The sequence below is a fragment of the Anastrepha ludens genome, chromosome 6 (genome assembly GCF_028408465.1).
Source record: "Anastrepha ludens isolate Willacy chromosome 6, idAnaLude1.1, whole genome shotgun sequence".
NCBI classification, from domain to species: Eukaryota; Metazoa; Arthropoda; class Insecta; order Diptera; family Tephritidae; genus Anastrepha; species Anastrepha ludens.
In genome coordinates this window covers 127,077,229-127,090,098 of record NC_071502.1, presented here as the reverse complement: position 1 = coordinate 127,090,098, position 12,870 = coordinate 127,077,229, and the positions used below count along the sequence as shown (strand labels likewise).

Here is a 12,870-nt window from a genome sequence, read left to right as displayed (position 1 = left end):
TAAGTTGCTGACGTGTATTTAAAATTTATAAAAACTGGTTCATTGCCTTTTAGTTTAACGTCCCTTATAGTTTAACGGCTATTAGGCATCACTTCTTCATGTTCTTGTGTTTGGCAGTTTGGCAAAAGAAGGGCACTTTGGCACTCAAACCAGAGAACGTAATTGAATAACATTCTCTGATCAAACCATTAACCGCAAGAAATGCAACAAAGTGGCTTCTATAGCGAAGTCAGATTTTGTGGATTCGCCTTGCGGTTAATGGTTTGATCAGAGAATGTTATTCAATTACGTTCTCTGGTTTGAGTGCCAAAGTGCCCTTCTTTTGCCAAACTGCCAAACACAAGAACATGAAGAAAGTTATATATGTAGCGTTTCCTAATTATATTTTCGTTAAATTTAGTTTATTGAATATATAAATGGGTGCATACACCTCTGTTAGTGGTTTGACCAAGCTCCAATTAATTTCACAAAATGGTGGGAGCTACAGCTTTACGCTGCGTCCGAACGGTAGATGGTTTTTTGTAAGGAGTTTTTTCATAGCAAATACACTCTCGGAGGCTTGTCATTGCCTGCCGGGGGTGACCGCTATTAGAATAAATAGTTTCTATCAGCAACAAATACAAATATAGATCACTTTGACATTCAAACCACCAAATCGTAGGGAAACAAATAAATCAATTGCTCTATAGCTGTCATGTGAATGTGAATCCACCTTTGGAACAATTACATACATATGTATGTATATAATAACTTACTTTCTGATAGTAAAAACTATTGTTTCCGGTTTTCTCTCTATTATTCGAATTTATTATTTTGTTTGCCTCCCACGAATGCGGATCCGTGCAGCTTATGCCACCCACGAGCCGAAGAAAGCCTCCAAAAACAATTGTTTGGCAGAAATTCAGAAATTTAAGTCCTTCGAAAAGCCTCAGTAAATGGAAGCTCTTTTCTTAAATTTCTAATATTTACACAAATGCGCAGTCAAATATTCCACTTTTCATAAAATGTTTGAGCAAAGACATAGTACCAACGCAATTTTCCAGGAATTAATTTCCGAAAGCATGCTCTGCCTGCTTAAGACGAAACATTCTTGGGGAGAATTGCATACGTTCATAAGTGCATATATATATGTACATAAATTCTGAGAAATGACGAGTGAGACTACATACAATAAGTCCTTCGGGCTCATCGCATATTCGCAAACGTACATGGGCATATATGTATGCATACATATGTGTAGATACAGATACATACATACATAAATATGTTATGAAGGTAAAAAAACAAAAGAATACTAATTGAAATGGAAGTGTGACAAAAGTTTTTCAGATACAAGGTGTTGAATGAAAACAACACAGGACGTGGGAAGAGAGAATTGTTTAGAGGACGTTTCACACCATAGCAAGTGTGTCCAAAGATATAATGGGAGAGATGTACATGGAATATAAGAAGAGAATAAATGAAAGAAAAGAGGTTGAAAGCAGACGGCTGAGTGGCACAAAGTACAGGAAGTAATTCATCTAGTATGACAGTGTAGCTTGCTATAAATAGCAAACCACCCACGCCCATACCCACACCATACTCCAACATGCATTCCACTCTTCATGAATGAACTATAATGTGTTTTCTGTATTAGGTTTGTCTTCCCTTATTTTGCGTTTACATAAGTGAATATTTGCACATATTCTTTCATAGTTAAGTGCATTCCATGTGCACGCGCATCGAATGTTTTACTGAATGCCTACTCATATTTGTCTAGTGGTAAACACGTTTGCATAGTTTTAGGCGCATTCGCTTTTGAGCGTTACTAACTGAACATGTAATTTCTGTTAAAAAAGCAGCCAAAATTCTCAATTAAGCGAACCGTGCTTGAGTTATTGTCAAGATATTTTTTTCTTGCTTGAAACATCTTCTAGATACTGATATATGTATCTGACAGATTGATAGTGATGATTTTCATCATGCTGGTCGTCCATCCACCTCTGTGACTGACGAAGACATAGAAAAAGTAAATAAAATTTTACTTGAAGAATACCGTGTGAGCATTAGAGAGATAATAGCAGCCAATATAGGATCGGTACAGAATGTTACGCGCGAAGTTTTGGGGGATTAGATGCGTTTAAACCAGATAATACTTTTTTATAATTCTTTGATATGGTATTTCCTATATACAGGGTGGCTGATGAATTTTGCTACATGAAGAAACTCAAATAACTTTTTTTTTAGTGTATGGAATTCATTTATTTTTTTTTCAAGTTGAAGGTCATTAAATTTTATTAAATGTAGCTTAACTAGTTTTAAAAATAATTGAATTTAAATGCCCCCCATGCTCGTTGACACAAGTGCGGCATCTTAGTAAAAAGTTGTTCATTGCTGCTTTGAGAGTTGCGACAGGAATAGCCGCAATTGTTGCCCGAATGGATTGTTTTATTGTAGTTCATCCAAATTTGTTGGCTTTGTTTTATAAACTTCTTGTTTACATAAACCCCACAAGAAAAAGTCAGGTGCAGTAAGGTCAGGCGACCTGGACGGCCAACGAAATTCGGAGTTTCTTGAAATCAGTTTATTGGGAAATTTTCGTCGCAACTCTGTCATAACAGTCTGGGCTATGTGAGACGTTGCCCCATCTTGTTGAAACCACACAGAGTTGAAAGGAATTCTCTTTCGGCGTAGTTCTGGATAGAAAAATTCTTTCAGCATTTTCAAATAACGGTATCCAGTAACCGTAACGGTGTGACCATTTTCTTCAAAAAAATAAGGCCCGACAATACAGCGTGAAGAAACCGCACACCACACTGTCACGCGAAGAGGATGCAATTCCGTCTCGTGGAGTATCTGTGGGTTAGAAGTACTCCATATTCGACAATTTTGTTTGTTCACATTGCCGTTTAAATCGAAATGGGCCTCATCAGACATGAAAAGGCAGTTTAACATGTTTTGGTCTTCTTCCACCATTTGCAGGATCTTCTGGCAAAATTCCAAGCGAATCGGCAAGTCTGCTGCATTCAGTTTGAATGCATTTGAATTTTGTAGGGAAATAAGTCTAAATCTTTGTGCATTATTGTTTGCAAAGACTGTCGGCTGACACCAAGTTGAGCAGATAAGCTTCTTGTTGAAACCCTTGGATTGCTTTGTATAGCTGCAGCTACATCAGCGATCGTTTCCTCCGTCCGAACTGGTGGGTTTCGATGATAAGGCCTTCTTGCGACTGTTCCTTGCTCATCAAAATTATTCACCAGTCTCATTATGGTCCACCTGCTCGGGGGATCGCCGCCAAACATCCGCCTGTACTCTCTCTGTACCAAAACTACGGACTCCAGTGCGTGATAGCGGCGGACTATCCAAATTCTTGTTTGCGTGTCCCAGTTATCCATTTTAATAAATTTTAAAGATCAATCTGCAAATTAAAACAAAAATGGAACAGATAACTTAAAAAGAAAAAAAGTTATTCAATTTTTTTTTGGTAGCGGCTTTCATCAGCCACCCTGTATTATACATGACGCTATGCGTCAATTACATTGCATTGATGATGATATTGTTCTTGATTTTTCGCTTTCAAGAATTGTTTTTTTATATCTTTTGAATGCCATTTTATAGATATAAATAAATAATTGGTGTGTACACTTCTGTTACGTGTTTGGCCAAGCTGTCCCGCCTCTATGTGGCGTGCGACTTGATATTGTTCCACAAATGGAGGGGCCTACAGTTTTAGGGCGATTCCGAACAGCAAATGGTTTTTTATGAGGTGCTTTTTGATGACAGAAATACACTTTTTCTATATTATAGATGTTTTTAAATATATTTATGTGTACGGCGGCCGCCGTCGGCTTGAAACTGTAGGTCCATCCATTTGGGGAACAACATCAAATATATTAGCACATTGGTGTATATGCCTTAAAGTTGTTCCACAAATGGATAAAATAGTCAATAAAGTACGAGTTTTGCAGAGCCCTGAAAATTCATTGAATGGACGTAAAAGGTGTCCAAATACATACAGATGTGAGTACGTACATTCGCATGTCTGTATGAATGGAAAAATGTTAAAAGCAATTTAGCACCATTTCCTGCCTGTTTAAAATATCGCACCTTAGCAAAAAGACAACTCAAACCAAACCCAAGAAATTTAAAAACTTTGAAAAAATTAATGATAAATTCCTACGAAAATGAATATAGATATACACATATGTATGCATACTAAAACATTGTAATTTTCTATGTATGTGTGCATCTAAGATTATATTACAATAATACAAGTATGTTCATACATAAGCAACTTGCAACTATTGTTATAGCACGAAAAATATTTTATAAATCAGTTTATTTATGGCTGGTGCTAAGGTACCATGTTTTCATATGTACTTGTACAATCTAAAAGTTATTATTGTGGCTTAGCAATATAAAAAAAAATACTGCTAACTCATGTGATAATAAACATTTTAACGTTGTAGTACTTTATTGTCCCATTGACAATAACAGCTCTGGATCCGCTCCCACCAACTTCTTAATATACTCACACGAAATGTTTTGCCACTCCTCTTTTGACCCCTCTTATGCCGTCAGATTATATATATATATATAATTGGCGCGTACACCCTTTTTGGGTGTTTGCCCGAGCTCCTCCTCCTATTTGTGGTGTGCGTCTTGATGCTGAGGGTCCTACAGTTTCAAGCCGACTCCGAAACGCAGATATTTTTATGAGGAGCTTTTTCATGTCGATTGGTCTCGGTTTTTATGTTTTCGAATCTCTTCATCTCGAACGGACCATAGTTTATTAATAACATTCAAGTCTGGCGGTTGCGTGGTTTTTGGACGAGCCAAATCAGTACAATTCACGATTTATGATTTTGTAGAAAGTTTTCCTTTAAGATATCCAAACATTTATACCTATCCATATTACTAAAAAAAAAAATCAATTTCCGGTTTCTTCAGAAGGGCTGTATCACCATACCATTACGTGTCCTCCGCAGATTTTTGATCTGAAAAGGGTAAACTTTCTTTCTTCAGTAAAAATTATAGTGTTTCTAAAGTTGTCATGCATTGATATATGGTCTCTTGCAAACTTCAATCTGGCAGTAAGGTTTTTGGTACCGATAAATGTCTTGTCCATGGAAATCAGCTTATGTTATGCTTCTGCGGACAAGTTGGAGATGATACTTTTTCCTCAAGATATATTTCACCTTTATTTGTAATTGTTCGAGCACTCTCATGTGGATTTTCACGTACTTTTCGCAAGATCCGTATTAAATCATTATTATTAAAAATCTTGTTATGCGCAGTTTCTGCTTGTTTTACACAGGGTTTTTGTTCACATAACGCCTAATAACACAAAAATTTATAATAGTTATTTATTACTTTCGTAGGTAGTAGTAGGCGTTCGAAAACGTTGCATAATTATTTATCCCTCAAGAATTGAGAAGGCAAGAGGGCCATTTTGTATACAAACACCCAAAAGTTGGACGCAAAAACGATCTTAAAACTGCGCTCGTTGAGGATGAGTCGAAATTATCCCGGAAGTGACCCAGAAGCTAGTCGCTTCAATGTCAAAGAGGGTAAGGAGGGTGGCTACACTAAATATCGACACATTTTTTGTGCCTTTAAATTTTATATAAATAGTGTATCCTGTTACCTAGTTGAAATAAGCTGCGACTTTATTTTTAGTTATTAATTGTTAAAAATTATTGAAAAAATATTTAAAGAATAATTAAAAGTATAAATGGTAAGTTTAAACAATGTACTAATAAACTGCGGTTAAATCATATTATACATACCTTTCTTAATTTTGTTTTCATTGGTGGTTAAATTTGTTATAGGTGCTGGGCGGAGAAAAAACTTCACGACTACTATTTTTAAACGTATTCAGACATTGTTTTGACCCATTTGAGTTTGGGTCAATCTTGTCAATCGGACTTCTTTTATAACTAATAATTGATTATGTCTTGTACATATGCATGTATGTAGTTACATATAAATGTTGGTAAGAGTGGCCTTTTCCTTGCTGATTTTTATTAATAATTGCAATATGTACACTTCACTGTTGGAATCACTTCAATGGTGGAACTCTTGTGCACATATATATGTACATATGTATGTGTGTATGAGATTGTTGTTGTTCAGTTGTTATTCACGACCATACGGATGCTACAACCTAAATAGCTTACCGTCTCTGGCTATCCCAATGATTGGAACTGCTTAGTTGCTAAGCATACTCTTATATATGTATGATTGTACATATATGTACGGGTGTAAACGCTTGGAGGATTGATGGCAACGAGTTTCCTTATTCGTGTGCTTATGTACATACATATGTATGTTTGTACGTAGAACATGCCAATCGACGCGATTGACAAAGGTAAGAACCATTTATGTACGTATAGTTGTAGCGCACTATAACTGTAAAATGGACATAACCTTTTTTATCCAAATCAATACTATGCAATCGATGTAATCCGGTGAATTAATGAACGACGCTCAAGATGCACTTGAGCAGCTATTGGCAACATTCAATAACTAGAAAATAACAGAGAATCAACGGTGGAGCAGTAAATAAAGTAGAAAAAATTAGCATTGAAAAATATTAAATTGCACAACACAGATTGATGGAAAAGCTCGACTTGCTACTAGCTCACCATATTTTAATACAACTAGTATCGCCTAGATGTCGAAATCGACGAAATAACCAAACTACTGGTTTTATGTAAAGACCCTCGCGGAAGTTTCGGTAGGCTCAGCATTCGAATCGACGTCAATACTGGGATCAAAATACAAGATGGCATATCTACAAAGATAGTTGAAAAAGTGGCTGAAACCTGATCAAGATCCAAAAATATTTCTCCGAATCGTTCTCTCAAACACTACAAAAGACGCCTCATCGAATGTTGAGAGATTCTGCCTTGGATATCAAGGCTGACATTGGTATTGACTAGCAATATGAAATTCCTATGTGTTTCAGAGTTTTTATCTAGAGTGCAAGTAGCAATATAAGTAGATACCGATTAGGTACATCAGAGGATGTAAATGAAGCTTTGTGATACATGATTCCCCAATGTATACCAACAAGTGGGTAAGTAAGTACCTTCTTGAATTTATTTTTTGTATTAAATTAGAAACATGAATCACCATATAATAGAACAAGTTTGTCCTAATAGCGAGCGCCACTCGACAGGTAATGGCGAATCTCCGAGTGCATTTCTGTCATACAAAAAGCTTCTCACAAAAACTATCTGCCGTTCGAGGCGGCATAAAACTGTAGGTATCTCTATTTATGGAACAACATCAAGATGAACACCACAAGTTGCAGGAGGAACTCGGCCGAACAATTATATAAATATTAGTACGTATGATACCATGATACCGGGGTAGCTAGTATCTGAAATGCAAGCCATACAGAATAATAGACACTGAACTGAACCCGTGAAGGCTTTGTAAGCATACTATTGACTAGGTCACGAATCCAATGAAATTTTTAGGGTTGAGCTAACAAATAAAGCGAAAGCACATGGTGCAGATGTTAGCCTCTGGTGCTCTTCTTATATTTATGTATATTCTATACGTAAGCTATTGCATGGGCTCCAAGAGCTTCCTGTAGTTATAATAATATATAATAATTTTTTTATTATCGAGTTTGAACATATACATTTAAGTATGAAATTCGATTTCTTTTGCATGACCACCGCGTGCACGTTTTACGAAGTCCAATCGTTGAACCCAATTTTCGACCACTCTTTTGCATAAATCGGCCGAAATTCCAGCAATTTCGCGTTCAATATTGGCTCTGAGCTCACAAATCGTCGCCGGCTTGTTACTGTAGACCAATGACTTCACATAACCCCTAAACACGGCTTGTTAAATGGACCGTAAAATGGCCGTAATGCTCTTAAAGTAGCAGCAACAGAACGATTATTTTCATAAAAAATTTGCACGATTTGCAATCGTTGCTCAAGTGTGTAGCGTTCCATGATGAAATGTATACTAATGAAGTTTACAAATGACAAGCGAAAAATAAAAAATATTGCGTCGTTCGCCCTCCCTATCGGAAAAAAGTTGAAGCGCACCTATTGAATAACCCTATACATATACAAATCGACAATATATATATGCTTATGAACATACGTAATTATATACAAGTAAGTATGCATATACCTATGTATTGTATGTACTTGAGTATGAAGTATGTACTCGCACTCTCCGTTTAAAGTATTCATCAAATCCGAGTCCTTGAATTTGAAGCTTCACCAAATAGAAATAAATGTGTACATACATATTTCTATATGAATTTATTAGAATAAACGACAATTATTTAGAAATGTTCAGACGCTATTTTCTAATAATTTGCCCACCTCCAAAATTTTTAAAGTTATTTTATCTTATTAAACTTGTCGGTTTGCTTATTTTCAAAAAACTTATAGAACATAATTTTATTAGATTTAAGCCAACTATTCACAGAGTGTCAGATTCGTTTCGTACGTGCTTTATGCCTCTCTATCCGATGACACCTTTATTTTACCGCCAAAATTTTTTATTTTCACACGCTACAATTTTAAATATAAACGTCTGTGCTTATCTACCGATGATCATATACTCGTATAAAAAATATACAATATATGCATATGTATGTATGTATGTGAATTCCTTTGACAAAGTCTTATTTCACATCATTCATACATTTTAGTAAGTAGAATGCTCCTATTTAAAACCATGCATCACATAGCTGGACATACACAAATATTCACATTCATACAAATACATTTTTATATATGTACATTGCTTTATGCTTATGTTCACAAGTAAGTATACATAAGTACATGGTGTGCGAGTGTAGAGATTATTTTCATTTCAAGCAAAAAAGCATTAAGAATTCGTAAAAAAGTATTAAATGTCTTATGCTTTTGCAACACCTTTAAAACTGTGTGCAAGATGTATGTACTTCCACCATTTATGCCATGCAAACACCCATCTGAACATATTTTCTGTAGTGATATTTCCTTTAGTAACATCCATGCAGGAGTCTGGTGAGAAAGCAAATAAATTCGACCAATTCAATGTAAGTTATAAAAAATCTACAATATTTACTCTCTGAATCCAAAAGGATAAGAGAGATGTAGAAATCCACATGGCAGGGCGGTTGCTGTCACCGAGTGGGCTTGTGTGTCACTACCATTCCGTCCTTGTTTGACGTGAAAGATCACAAGCCCCTTGACGTGTAATATTAAACCTCCGAGTGTATTTTCGCCGTGACAAAGTTTCTCATAAAAACTAACTTCCATTATAAGACTGATTAAACCGCCTCAATATTAGAAAGACAATATTCACATACACACAACAAATTGAGGGGCAAGCTTGGCCAAATACATATATAAATGTGGATACCATAATGTGGACCACTACTTGCGAAAAAATTTAAGGAAGACAAAACCGTATACAGCCATCCAGTGCTGTTGATGTAATGGAGGAGAGAAAAGGGATCTAGGCTGGAGAATTTCTTTAAGCCATCCCCAAAGAGTACGCTAAGGAATCTCAAGCGCCGAGCCGCCAGAGCCGGACATTTGCAGAGAAAGTGTTCAACAGTCTCTTCCTCTGTAGGATCCCCACAGCTTCTACAATAACGGTTGTACGGAATTCCAAGCTTCTCCGCATGAGTACCGATCACCCAGTGAGTTTGGAATTTGAATGGCGAGGGATTCCCATCACCTTAAGCGTTCTATTTATATCGTATTGAGGCCATAGTGTTTTCGATATAGCACACGATGAGACAGGCCTTCATCTGGCTAGCGCTTTTTTAGAAAGAAATTGTGTAGTTTCCCTTTAACAACGGTCAAGGGGACACCAATGTCAGAGAAAGGGATCACTGGGACAGTTTCGAATAATTTAAACAAAATTTCACAATTTAAAGACCGATTGAAAAGAAAAAAAATCAAATCAGCTGCTCTACCCCTTTGCAATATGCCTTGGAACGTACATATATATAGACATTTTATCATTGATTAGTCTCGAAATTGTCACAGCTCAGTGCTTGAATCATTTATTGATCTCTTCATTGTGTTCAAAACCAATTGGAAATAGGAAACATGGAGCGTTAAAAATTCGATGCCTTTTTAGTCCACAAAAATCTTGAGGGGTATATGATTATAAATGTAGTAAAACGGATTGTTTTTGCAACTAAGCAAAATTTTTAAGCAAATGAGATTTTATGCTGGCATGCATACATACATGTATAGTATAGAACATTGGTTTGAAAGAGCTGGATAGGGAAGCACTCATATATGCATATTATGCTTTCATACATGTATTTATAGACAAGTCAAATGCAATAAATTATACAGACTTACATAAGTTGTTTACATCAACGAAGATTTGGCAGGGACCGCAATGACATTGAAAATGCAGTATAAGAAGAGAAACAGACATTTCAACAAAGACAAGGATAGCTGATATAGAAGCGAGAAAGCTCTAAGATTGGAAAAATTGAAGTTAAAGTGAAAATTTTTAATTAGTCTTTAGTTTTGAGTGTCGGTGTGTAGTTGTCGATAAAATAGTGGCTTTGGTACATTAAACCCGATGAAGTGGCAAAGGATCATGGTGATACCAGGTACGTATAAATAAAAAGGATCTTTGAGCCAGAAGTTTATAATATCCGCTATCTTAATTTAAAAACCAGAAAGAAATCATAGACCACAATGGAATTCTAAACAACCTGCGGTGGTTTATAAAAGCTTTACGAGGCATCAAGTCCGTGAAATGTAGATTTATAAATGTTATACAAAAATATACAACAAAATAAAAAAGTAAAACAAAAGCAATAAGAAAAATGAGAAAATTGTTCACTTATTTTTTGAGCTCTCTACATATTTAAAAATAATTGTACACAAAATTAAAAAAATTTTAAATATAACCATTAAAATGATTGCATCTTAAGATACAGTAGTAAAGTAAGGAAATTCATAAGAAAATAATTTCAATTAAAAAAAAATTGTGTTATTTTTACAATGTCATTTCACATTTCATTTCAAACAATATTTTGCGTTCGAAAATATAGAAAACATTCGACAAAAAGTGTAAACATGCAGAAAATATTTTCAATGTTAGTTTACTCAAAATTTTATTGACATGTTCTCCAATTTTGCTTTCGATTATTGAAATCACAATTTTCTAAACCTTCCTTTATTTACGTTTCACAAATTTTGACATTTTAAACCGAAAGTCTCTAAATTGCTACAGCTTTACAGGAGAAAACTAATTTGTCTGCCTGTCAAATACTTATATATATATATAAGTATATAATTGGCGCGTACACCCTTTTTGGGTGTTTGGCCGAGCTCCTCCTCCTTTTGTGGTGGACGTCTTGATGTTGTTCCACAAATGGAGGCATCTACAGCCTCAAACCGATTCCCAGCGGCAGGTATTTTTCATGAAGAGCTTTTTCATGGCAGAAATACACTCGGAGGTTTGCCATTGCATGTCGAGGGGCGGCCGTTATTAGAATTTTTTTTTTTTTCATTTTGGTGATTCACCGTGATTCGAACCTACGTTCTCTCTAAATTCCGACTGGTAGTCACGCACGAACCAATTCAGCTACGGCGGCCGCCTGTAAATATGTACTTAATTATTGGAAATTTAAATAATGATGACTTTGTGGGTGCTACCGTTTGGTAGGGGGTAGGTTCGAAACCCACTGGGGCTATAAAACATCAAATGATAGAAGATTTTTTTCCTAATAGCGGGCACCTCTCGGCAGGCAATGGTAAACCATCGAGCGTATTTCTGTAGAACATCGTCAAGACGCACACCACAAAGTGGAGGAGAACTTAGGCCAAATATCTAACGAATGTTGTATACCCTAGTACATATATATAACGTACACATACAACTATACACGTGTCCTGGACTACATTAAAGTTCACGTTTTCTAAATAGCTGGCTGAATGCGAAACTCGCATAGAAATGAAAATTGTACGTGTCATCTTAGTCTGCGACCCTTCTCAGCTCATCCACGCATTATCATTCGCAATTCGTATACATTCAAATCTAAAACTGATCAAATATATGTACATATATGTACATACATATAATCACTCGCAGGTCCTGGCTTCCGATTTTGAAGTAGCATACCCGTCGTTTTGTGGCTTAAGTCCGCGATCTTTCGCTCACTTGGCGCTTTTATGGTGCGGGCGGCTATTTGTGGGTTTAACTGTTTATGTGTAATTATTTGTTGGAAGGTCATACATGACTAAAAGTTTTATCATGTGCATATGTACAAATATATCTGATGCAAAGCCAAATATGAGAGTAATCGCTAGCCATGCGTGGCTGTAATTTTGCAACCTAAACTTTTTAGCTTCTGATGGAGGCAACTGGTCTTCAAATCGGATGAAAACTATGACAATATGCATGTTTCATCGACAACGAAACAAACTTAGTAACAAATACAAATCAACTTCATATGTATGTACATATATTCAAAGAGAAACTCATCGTAAATTATAGGATATACAGCGTAAGCTACATAGACCGGTCAAATTACTATCAGCTTAATTGCGCCAGTGTGAACGTGGGAAACTGCCACTACCTCGCAGTCACGTGATTCCTTTCGACTCCGGCAAATAATCGAGGCAAAGGAATTTCGATCGATATTTCATGTGATGTGACGTAGTGGAACATTCCTGGCGTTACCAACAACGTTTGCGCTTGGAAAAGTTTCATTCAGTTTTGACAAATTCTGACATAAAATAAAAATTAAATTTTAATGAGGCATGAAATGAGAGGCGTGGGTGGCATAATAAAGTGAAAATTTTCAGGCAAAACTTGTATTCATTGTATTCATAAATTTGGAAAAAATGAAGTGCAACTATATTATAAATCACTAAATGCGATAAG

General features: G+C 35.9%; 1 protein-coding gene across 1 annotated transcript in view; it reads left to right on the top strand.

Moving 5' to 3' along the window:
- The first annotated feature begins 10,488 nt into the window (after positions 1-10,488).
- LOC128867815 (mucin-12) overlaps positions 10,489-12,870 on the top strand; it is a 126,320-nt gene continuing 123,938 nt past the window's right edge. The window contains exon 1 of the mRNA XM_054109345.1: positions 10,489-10,585. The gene's annotated coding sequence lies outside the window, so the exon portion shown is untranslated. The remainder of the gene's footprint in view (positions 10,586-12,870) is intronic.